Here is a 10941-nt window from a genome sequence, read left to right as displayed (position 1 = left end):
GCTGGCCTTGAACTTCTGACCTCAGGTGATCTGCCCACCTCAGCCTCCCAAAGTGCTGGGATTACAGGTGTTCCACTGGAACAAATAAACTTATATGAACACAATCTTCAATACAATTTAAACTTTTGAAGTTATGTGTATCATTTTTTTCTTCCACATATTTAGTCTGTCAACAATAAAATTAAGGCAAATATATCAGCTGGGTTCACTTAAATTTTTTAAATGGTATCCCTTCATTAACTAAAGAAGAAAACATGTAGAAAGTATACTAATTGTTCTAGAGAGAAGGAAATTACAAGCAAGAAATTGGGTTAAACCTAACAACTTATTAGTAAATGAGTTGAAGATGTAAAGTATAATATATAGGCAAATAAGAGTTTTCAGGAGGACAGTACATTCTTGAGACAACCCTAATGCATGAAAATGTAAGCAAAATTTCTAAGATGAAATGGGATTAATAATTGTCTTTGATGATTAAAATATTTTAGAAATCTGAATTACAAATCCCCAGTATAAAGATGAAAAATGTCACTTCAGTAAAAAGAAACAAAAGTTGATTCATGTACTGGAGTAAAAAATTTAAAAAAAGAACAGAAAAATGTCCTAACACCTTAGGAAGCCTCTCTCCTCCCCTCCTTTTTCCTATTTTGGCTGTCTCACTCTTCATCCAGGCTGAAGTTCAGTGGTGTGATCTCAGCTCACTGCAGCCTCGACCTCCTAGGCTCAAGTGATCCTCTCATTCCAGCCTCCCAAGTAGCTGGAACTATAGGTGCACGCCATCATGCCCAGCTAATTTTTTTTTTTTTTGTAGAGACAGGGTCTTTCACCAGGTTGCCCAGGCTGGTTTCAAACTCCTGAACTTAAGCAATCCACCCGCCTTCCACCTCCCAATCTCCTCAACTTCTAAAAAGATTTTGAAGTAAACCAGACCAAAGAGTGAGAAACATATATATCTCAGTTTACAAATCAAGGAGAAAAAGTCCTATTGTTAAAGAAACAGTAGCCTGGGTTGGGCATGGTGATCAGGCACTTTGGGAGGCCGAGGCAGGTGATCACCTAAGGTCAGGAATTCGAGACCAGCCTGGCCAACATGGTGAAACCCCACCTCCACTAAAAATACAAAAATCAGCTGGGCATGGTGGCAGATGCCTGTAATCCCAGCTACTTGGGAGGCTGAGGCAGGATAATTGCTTGAACCTGGGAGTCAGAGATTGCAGTGAGCCGAGACTGCACCATTGCACTCTAGCCTGGGCAACAGAGCAAGACTCTGTCTGAAACAAACAAGCAAATAAACAAAAATCAAAAAACCAAAAACCAGCAGCCTAAAATGTTATATTTCCAAAGAACTAAGCATTTTGCTGCTTTGAGTTACATATTTTTGTTTGAGACAGAGTCTTACTCTGATGCCCAGGCTGGAGTGCAGTGGTGTGAACAAAGGTCACTGTAGCCTCTATCTCCTTGGGTTAAGATGATCCTCCCAACTCAGCCTCTCAAGTACCTGGGACTACGGGTGCATATACCATGCCTGGCTAAGTTTTAAATTTCTTTTCAGAGATGGGGTTTTGCCACATTGGCCAGGGTGGTCTCAAACTGCCTTGGCCTCCCAAAGTGCTGGGATCACAGGCATGAGCCACTGTGGCCAGGGTTACATGTTCTAATCTGCTATATCCTGCAGATATTTCAAGCAAATAATCTCTCTACAAAATGAGATTAGACTGACTAGATCTTAATTTAAGGCAACTTCTGGTACTAATTTCTTACAGTTTTACAAAGACAGTAATTTTAAGGCTTAAAAAAAATCGACTCTTAGGCCCAGGTGCATGGCTCACGCCTGTAATTCCAACACTCTGGAAGGCTGAGGGAGGAGGATTGCTTGATTCCAGGAGGTCGAGGTTACAGTGAGTATGATCATACCACTGCACTCCAGCCTGGGTGACAGAGCAAGACCCTGCCTAAAAATAAAATTTCAGTCTTCAAACCAGAGGCAATCATTATGATCCTAATGTAAAACTTGTTTTTTGTTTGTTTGTTTGTTTTTGGACAAGCTATTGTAGAACAGATGGATCTACCTAATGTAAAACTTTCAACCCATAAACCAAAATACAAGCTAAAAGTATCTCCCTGTCTTGAGGGGGAGTTACTTTTATTATGTATTTTAGTTTAGGAACTCAGGTTTCTAGGACTAGGATCTTTCCACTACTAGGGTAGGGAACAGGGATATTTCTTACCAGTACCTCCTTCGAGAGAGAACATAACAAAGTGAGTCAGAGAAAGCCTTGTGCAAAGAGGCATTGCAAAACCAACAATCTGGATAAAGACAGAACTAAACCTCCCGTAATCCCAGCTGCTCAGGAGGCTGAGACAGGAGAATCGTTTGAACCTGGAAGGCAGAGGTTGGTAAGCCAAGATCAAGCCACTGCACTCCAGCCTGGGCAACAGAGGGAGGCTCCATCTCAAAATACAAATAAAACAAAACTGAGGCTGCCTAGATGAGGTCAAGAAAAAAGTGTCTGTACAGTAGTTCTCCTTTATCTGAGATTTTGCTTTTCATGGTTTCAGTTACCATGGTCAGCTGTGGTCTGAAAATAGATGAGTACAGTACTATATTTTGAGAGAGGAAGAGAGACCACATTCACATAACTTTTATTAGAGTATGTTGTTATAACTGTTCTATTAATTATTAGTTGTTGGCATAAATTACATTTTATCAGGCCAGGCGCAGTGGTTCATACCTGTAGTCCCAGCACTTTGGGAGGCTGAGGGAGGTGGATTGGCTTGAGCCCAGGAGTTTGAAACCAGCCTGGGCAACACGGCAAAGCACCCTCTCTACAAAAAATACAAAAATTAGTTGAGCATGGTGGTATGTACCTGTAGTCCCAGTTCCACAGCAGGCTGAGTCAGGAGAATTGCTTGAGCCCAGGAGGTCGAGGTTGCAGTGAGCTGTGATTGAGCCACTGCACTCCAGCCTGGGTGACAGAGCCAGACTCTAACTCAAAATAATAATAGGCAGACAACCAAATAAAAATAAAAGTGGGATTCCAGAAGTCTTAACACTGTACTTGAAAAACTGGAATAACTAAAATACATAATAAAAGTGGGCAAAGTGCAGTGGGCATGGTGGCTCACGTTTGTAACTCAGGCAATTTGGGGGGCTGAGGCAGGAGTTCAAGACTAGCCTGTCCAACATGTCAAAACCCCCGTCTCTACTAAAAATACAAAAATTATTTGTATGCTGGTGTGCACCTGTAGTCCCAGCTACTCGGGAGGCTGAGGCTGCCACGAGCCAACATCATGCCACTTCACTCCTGCCTGGGTGACAGAGCAAGACCCTATCCCAAAAAGAAAAAAAAAGTAGTCAAAGTGTGTGTGTGTGTGTGTGTGAGAGAGAGAGAGAGAGAGACACCAAGACAGACACTGACTGACTCCAGGAAAAACAACGAGCTTTACTAGAAATAAAACATTTTCACCTTACACTTCTTGGCCTTTTGAATAATACTTACAATCATAAGAAGTCTCTGTTGATTTTCAATTTAAAAAATCCATTTAAACACATAATTACATTTACAGGAAAAAATGTAACTGTGCCAGCCTCGACACTGCAAAAAGTATAAATGTTCAAGTAGGAAGTGAATACTGAAAAAGAGCAAAATGGTAAGGGACAATATCTTTATCAGGTCAAGATAATTTAATTAATGGAACAAGGAATAAAGATTTAACTCACACAGGAAACAGCAGAATAAAAATAAGATAAAGAGAAATGGTGTGGCTGAGGCAAAATAAGCAAGCTAAATTTGCACCAAAGATGGTGGAAGTCAGTAGATGCTAATATAAGTCAATAACAAAAGGATGTTATTTAAATATACCTAGGTAAAGCCAAAACTTATAAGTACAGGCCGGGTGCGGTGGCTCACGCCTCATCCCAACACTTAGGGAGGCCAAGGCAGGTGGATCACAAGGTCAAGAGATCAAGACCATCCAGGCCAACACAATGAAACCTTGTCACTACTAAAAATACAAAAAATTAGCTGGGTGCGGTAGCATGCGCCTGTAGTCGGTCCCTTGCTACTCAAGTGATTCTTGAGCCTGGGAGGCAAAGGTTGCGGTGAGCCGAGATCACGCCACTGCACTCCAGCCTGGCAACAGAGCAAGACTCCGTCTCAAAAAAAAAAATGGAGTGGGCCCTCCATATCCATCCATGGGTTCTACATCCAGGATTCAACCAACCATGACTGAAAATATTTAAAAAGAAAAATCGCAGGTAGCCTGATAATGACATGTACAGACATTGTTATTATTCCCCAAATAATACAGTGTAACAACTATTTTCATTGTATTTTATTTTTATTTTTTTTGAGATGAAGTCTCGCTCATTTCTCCCAAGCTGGAGTGCAATGGTGCAATCTTGGCTCACTGCAACCTCCGCCTCTGGGTTCAAGCGGTTCTCCTGCCTCAGCCTCCCAAGTAGCTGAGATTATGGGTGCCTGCCACCACGCTTGGCTAATTTTTGTATTGTTAGTAGAAATGGGGTTTCACCATGTTGGCCAGACTGGTCTCGAACTCCTGACCTCAGGCGACCCGCCTGCCTCAGCTTCCCAATGTGCTGGGATTACAGGCATGAGCCACCACACCTATATATTATATTATTTATTTATTATTTATTATTTATTTATTTTTGAGATGGAGTCTCACTCTGTCGCTCAGGCTGGAGTGCAGTGGCACAATCTCAGCTCACTGCAACCCCCGCCTCCCAGGTTCAAGCGATTCCCCCAACTCAGCCTCCCAAGTAGCTAGGACTACAGGCATGTGCCACCACACCCAGCTACTTTTTTATTTTTAGTAGAGACGGGGTTTCACCCTATTGGCCAGGCTGGTCTTGAACTCCTGGCCTCATGATCCACCCTCCTCGGCCTCCCAAAATGCTAGGATTACAGGTGTGAGCCACCCCGGCCTACACTGTATTATTTTTCAAAAAGTATTATAGGGCTGGGTGTGGTGGCTCACGCCTGTAATCCCATCACTTTGTGAGGCCGAGGCCAGCAGATCACTTAAGCCCAGGTGTTCAAGACCAGTGTGGGGATCATGGTGAAATCTCATCTTTACTAAAAATACAAAATATTAGCCAGTCATGGTGGTGTGTTCTTGTAATCTCAGTCTCTCAGGAGGTGAATCATCTGAGCCAGGGAAGTCAAGGCTGCAGTGAACTGTGAATAGGCCACTGCACTCTAGCCTGGGCCTGGATGGTGGGAGGTGAGACCCCGTCTCAAAAAAAAAAAAAAAAAATTTAGATAATCTAGAGACGATTTAAAGTATATGAGAGGATGTGCATAAGTAATATGCACATACTACATCATTATCCTATCAGGGACTTGAGAATCTGCAGATTTTAGTATCCAAGGGAAGTCCTGGATCCAGTTTTCAGATAACAAGGGACAAATGTAGTTCCACAATTTCTTTTGTTTAATCCACATTAGATTTTTATTTACTTTTTTGAGACAGAGTCTCACTCTGTCGCCCAGGCTAGAGGGTAATGGTGCAATCTCAGCTCAAAGCAATTCTCCCACCTCAGCCTCCCCAGCAGCTGGGACAACAGGCAGGCACCACCACGCCCGGCTAATTTTTGTATTTTTTTTTTTTTTTTGTAAAAATGGGGTTTCACCATGTTGATCAGGCTGGTCTCAGGCTCCTGATCTCAAGTCATTTGTCCAGCTTGGCCTCCCAAAGTCCTGGGATTACAGGAATGAGCCACCACCCCGGCCTTAGATTTTTAAAAGTAACACGCAATACTTTAAAGAAAAATGTACTTTTTAGAAAAGGAACAGTATGAACTTTGTACAAATTTCCAGGAAACAGGCAAGATTATATACTTTTGCTAATTATGAATTTCTGGAGTTAAATATTTTGCCTTTTTGTCTCACCACTATTTACTGAGAAACTGAGAACTAAAGTATGCTTTGCCAACACTCTGACAGCTATCATAGCTTTCTTTGAGAATGGAATCACAGAGATGAACCTACTCAATGTAACAAAACACTTACTGCCCACTAGGTACCAAGCACTATGAATCAGAGGTAGAATAACCTATTCCAAACCCCACAGTAATAAACTTAGTCACCTATTATAACTATATCCAAGATAGGTCCCTCCCCATCCAAAAATGTTGATTGCTCTGAAACTTTACTTTTGTGATCTCAGTCCCCTTCGGATACGGCATTCCCCAAAAGCCTATCGGGGAACTAAAATATTGATGCTGAACACTAATTCCTTTATTTACACCTGCAACCTGCAGCTTGATCACAGTAGCCTATTACTGGTTCAACTGCACCAGTTTATTCAGTGGCTTATTCCCCAACGTCATACTCCATCATCTACCTCTTGTCTATCATTACACCTTCTTCTCTGGGATTAACTGACTTTCCTCCTGTTGATATAAATTTCCACAAACATCAGCTTTCATCAAAGAAATCCCACACTGGTGATCTACAAGAAAACTGGCCTGCAGGTGTGGTTAGCCCATAGCGTTTAGTTCTAATTCTCTTTAACTATGAGAACTAACTTTCTCTAGAAAAAAACTGAAAGCTGGCAACTGTGGCCAACCAATGCACACAGCATAGCCTCATTTGCAAGGGTCATGAGTTCCCCACTCCCAATTGGCTTGTTTTACTCGTTTCTATTACCTATCTGGTTTTAGTAGGTGTTTCGGTTTGCAAACATCAGTCTAGCCTACCTGTATTCCAAATTAAAGCTATTCTTTCACCATAAATAAAATGAAAACGTTTTATTCTGGTAGACAAGCCACAGGAAGAGTTCCTTTTCAAAAATTCTTCTAATCTTCAACAAACACAGATTTCACTGTTTTGTCGCAACAGCTCTCTGTCCAAGAGACCTTTGTTACTGTCAGGGGTTATTCTTTAGCCAATCACTAAATGCCTGTTCTAAAGATCCTGCTCAAAAGGACAGTGTGATAGGTTTAAATTGCACAATATTCAAATAAAGGCACATCTCTAAACCTCTAGTCTGTTTTAATGAAACAAATTAACCTATTACCTGCAACTCAGTTTAATCCAGTAATTATTAAGGGCCTTAATATGTTACTTATTATAATTTTTTTTGAGATGGAGTTTTGCTCTTGTTGCCCAGGCTGGAGTCCAACGGCTCTATCTCAGCTCACTGCAACCTCTGACTCCCAGGTTCAAGCGATTCTCCCACCTCAGCCTCCCAAGTAGCTAGGATTACAGGCGTCTGATCTGCCATCACACCTGGCTAACTTTTGTATTTTTAATAGAGATGGAGTTTCACTACGTTGGCCAGGCTGGTCTCCAACTCCTGATCTCGTGATCCACCTGCCTCAGCCTCCAAAAGTGCTGGGATTACAAGGGTGAGCCACCACACCAGGCCTTAAGTGCCTCTTTTTAAGTGTCGTGCAGTGTGCTGGGTTTTAGGAATGTAATGAACAAGACACAGTCCTGCCTTCGAGGTTGCAGTCCATTAGAAACACGCAACATTGACGGTAAGTACATAATGCAATGAAAGCTCATATGAAAGTCATCACGGAGGCTCAGGGATTTGTAAGAGGGAATTAACTCTAAACAAGAATTTGGCAGATAAGTGGAAATTACCCAAGTCAAAGTACTAAGGGGTAGAGGAGGTGTTGAGACCTTAAGCCAAGTACCAAGGGAGAATGGCAATAAATTATGTTGCAAAGATAAGCAGGAGCCAGATTGTGAAAGGTCTTTGAGCCAAGAGTTTTTAGAGGTAAAACCTGAGCCTCATTCTCGACTCCTATGTCTTGTCATTTCTAATCCAAATTGTATCCCAGGAAAAAGGAGTCATTAAAACAATAAGAAGCAGGATAGGAAGCTGAAGAAACACAAAAGGGGACAAAGAGATCATCACTAAGATGCAGAAGTTGATGGGATTCCAGAGCATAGTAAAAGAGGAAAGCTGTAAATGGATACCTAGTCCAATGTGACAAAAAGGATACAAATACAGGTTTTATAGACATGGCAGGTATCTACAAGTTCAGGGCCTTGGCTTTTACCATCTTTCTGAATAAGAAAAACCATCAAATATGTTTATCAAATCAAGGGATGAACTGGAAAAGCAGAGATGTGGAATGGCCAGTGAATAAGTGAAAATGATGACTATCAATTGCTTCACAGCATCAAAAGCCTAGCAAATACTGAAATATATGATTATACACAGCACACTTCCATTAGTACATGGTTAAAATAGATCCACAATGCATGACTATACACTGGTAGACAGTAATTTGCAGGATTGTGATCGACTTTAGTACAGCACTATCACTATTCTTCAGAGAAATAATTCATTCACTCAAAACATTCATTGAACACCTACTAGATGTTTCTAAAATTTCAGTGAAGGGGAACTTAGTAATCTGTAAAGCAGTGAAGCAGGGTAAGGAAGGCAAATAGGGTATGTTTATGTATTTATAAATAATCACCCATTGTGAGGCCAAGCAGGGCAGATCACCTGAGGTCAAGGAGTTCAAGACCAGCCTGGCCAACATGGTGAAACCCCGTCTCTACTAAAAATACAAAACAGCTGGGTGTGATGGCAGATGCCTGTAATTCCAGCTACTCCGGAGGCTGACGGAGTAGAATTGCTTGATGAGAGGCGGAGGTTGTAGTGAGCCGAGATACTTCACCACTGCACTCCAGCCTAAGGGACAGCCCAAGACTCTGTCTCAAAAATAATAATTGCCCAATTTGTCTTAGGTAATGAGCTTACTGGTCCTAACTCCATGAACAAATAATCCAGAATGAGTGACACACTCAATTCATACAACTGTTAGAAGCTATACCCTCTGTAGAGAATCAGCTTTCAGGAAAGTTCCATGAAGAATTCAGAGGGGTGCTCAGTTACTACAAAATACAAGTATGTGGTCACTACAAAGGTTTTTGAACAGAATAGCAATGTCCTACAATTGTGAGAAATGGGAGTTTGGAAAGAGACCAAGAAAAATAATGGCCTCAGGTCTACAAGGCTTCCAAACATTTTAAGCTGGTCTTAGTGAACCTAAGAGATAGTTCTAGTTTCAGTTCACCAAGTCAATAGCTGTCAAGCCCAATTAGTTTCTAAATTTTATTATTCTGTCACCCAGATGATAGTGATACAGAAATATCCTGGTAGTGCCAGGAAGTAGTGGCAGCCTCTGGTGATACACTCTGGGTGCTTCTGAAGAGACATAAGGTCCAAAACCACAGCCACTGCTCTAGTCAATGTTATTTTTATGCCAAGAATCCCAACACCCCAACTTTTAGAGGAAATATATATCCCTTATCTGGTATTTAAGGACCTTTACACTTTAGACTCAAATGACCTTATCTCATTTACAACTTTCCTTCACATGGGTTTCACCCTTTTTTTTCTCAATTTGTCCAAATCCTAACAATCCTAGACCTACTTCACCACCATTCCTGAGATCACGTGGATGAAATATGCTTTCTCCAAATTTTACTTTGAGGGCATTTTCACTTTGTTACCAATTTATCCTCCTTAGACTCTTGAAGAGACTTATTTTTGCCTCTCAGTGTTTTACTAGATCTCCAACAAACATTTCCTAAATAAGTCTTACAGATTAGGTGGGGACTAAATGATATCAAAAAAAAAAAAAAAAAAAAACCCTAACTCACTGTATTCCCTATCTTTCCCTTGAATTGGGGGTCTCACTGTTGCCCAGGCTGGATGGAGTGCAGTGGCACCATCATGGTTCACTGCAGCTTTGAACTCCTGGGCTGAAGCAATCCTCCCACCTCAGCCTCAGTTGCTGGGTTTACAGGCATGAGCCACTGCACCCGGCATCACTTTTGCCTTTTCCTGTGTTTCTCACATTCAAGAGGGTTAGCATCTTCTAACTTCTCCAATGATTGTCCAGTCACAGTAAGTCACTACGTCAGTTACTCTTGAGATGTCTGGTGCCAGGTTCTTCTTGCCTTCTAACTGATCCTCACAATGCCCACCATCCCACCCTGCCCCACTGCCAAAAAACAGGATAACCTGTTAATCCGAAACCACATATTACTCACCAGCTCCAAGTTCTTCAGGCTTCATTAGAATGACACTCAAACCATGGTCCATTGTGTGACTTGCCCTCTCTCTCTACAATCCCCACTCACCTTACATAAACACACACCAATCCCATACGCCATTCAGGCCTCATTTTTTGTTCAAGATGTTATGCTTTCTGCACATCTACTGCCTGAAATACTGTTACCCAATGAGACTTTGTGCCAAGGCTGGCTTCTTAAATCCTTAGTTCCAAAGCCTTTATTCAGATGTATTTTTTCTCTACTATGTGCAAAGGATAACATCCAGGCACACTGTGGGCACTCATATGTATTTGCTAAATAAAATTTTTTGGTTTTCAATAACTGCCTGCTCCCACCATTTCCCATGGTCTGACAAGGTTAGCCCAAATGTATAGTGTGTTAGTTCTTTCAAGTAAACATACAGAAAATTTTGAGCACTTACAAAGTGCCAGGCCAAATTCTTCTCATATATTGTTTCTCACAAACCTAGGAAACTTACGACTACCATTGGAGCAGTAACTTGTTCCAAGCCATATAACTAATAAACGACAGAAAAGCAAGGATTTGGTTGCAAGCTCTAGTCTTATTATGCTTACTCTAAACCAGTTTCTTCTGGCTCATCTACCTATCCAACCTCAACACTATATCACATACAAAATGTCCACACTAAGTGTGTTCTTTTACCCCTTACTTTTCCCCCTAGACATTCTGCATTTAATAAAAATAATTCTTCCTTACAGTTCCCAGGATACAAAGAAAACTTCTCAGGACAACTGACACATATCACTATTCCTTCTCAATATAAACTGTTCTGGATAAAAATTTAAAAAATGGGCTCAGACAAGTATCATAAATAATAAATTAAAGATTTTATTCATCTTTGTAGATA

This window comes from Cebus imitator, unplaced genomic scaffold, assembly GCF_001604975.1.
Source record: "Cebus imitator isolate Cc_AM_T3 unplaced genomic scaffold, Cebus_imitator-1.0 Scaffold140, whole genome shotgun sequence".
NCBI lineage: Eukaryota > Metazoa > Chordata > Mammalia > Primates > Cebidae > Cebus > Cebus imitator.
The sequence above is the reverse complement of the archived record's forward strand: the minus strand, read 5'-3'. Positions refer to the sequence as shown.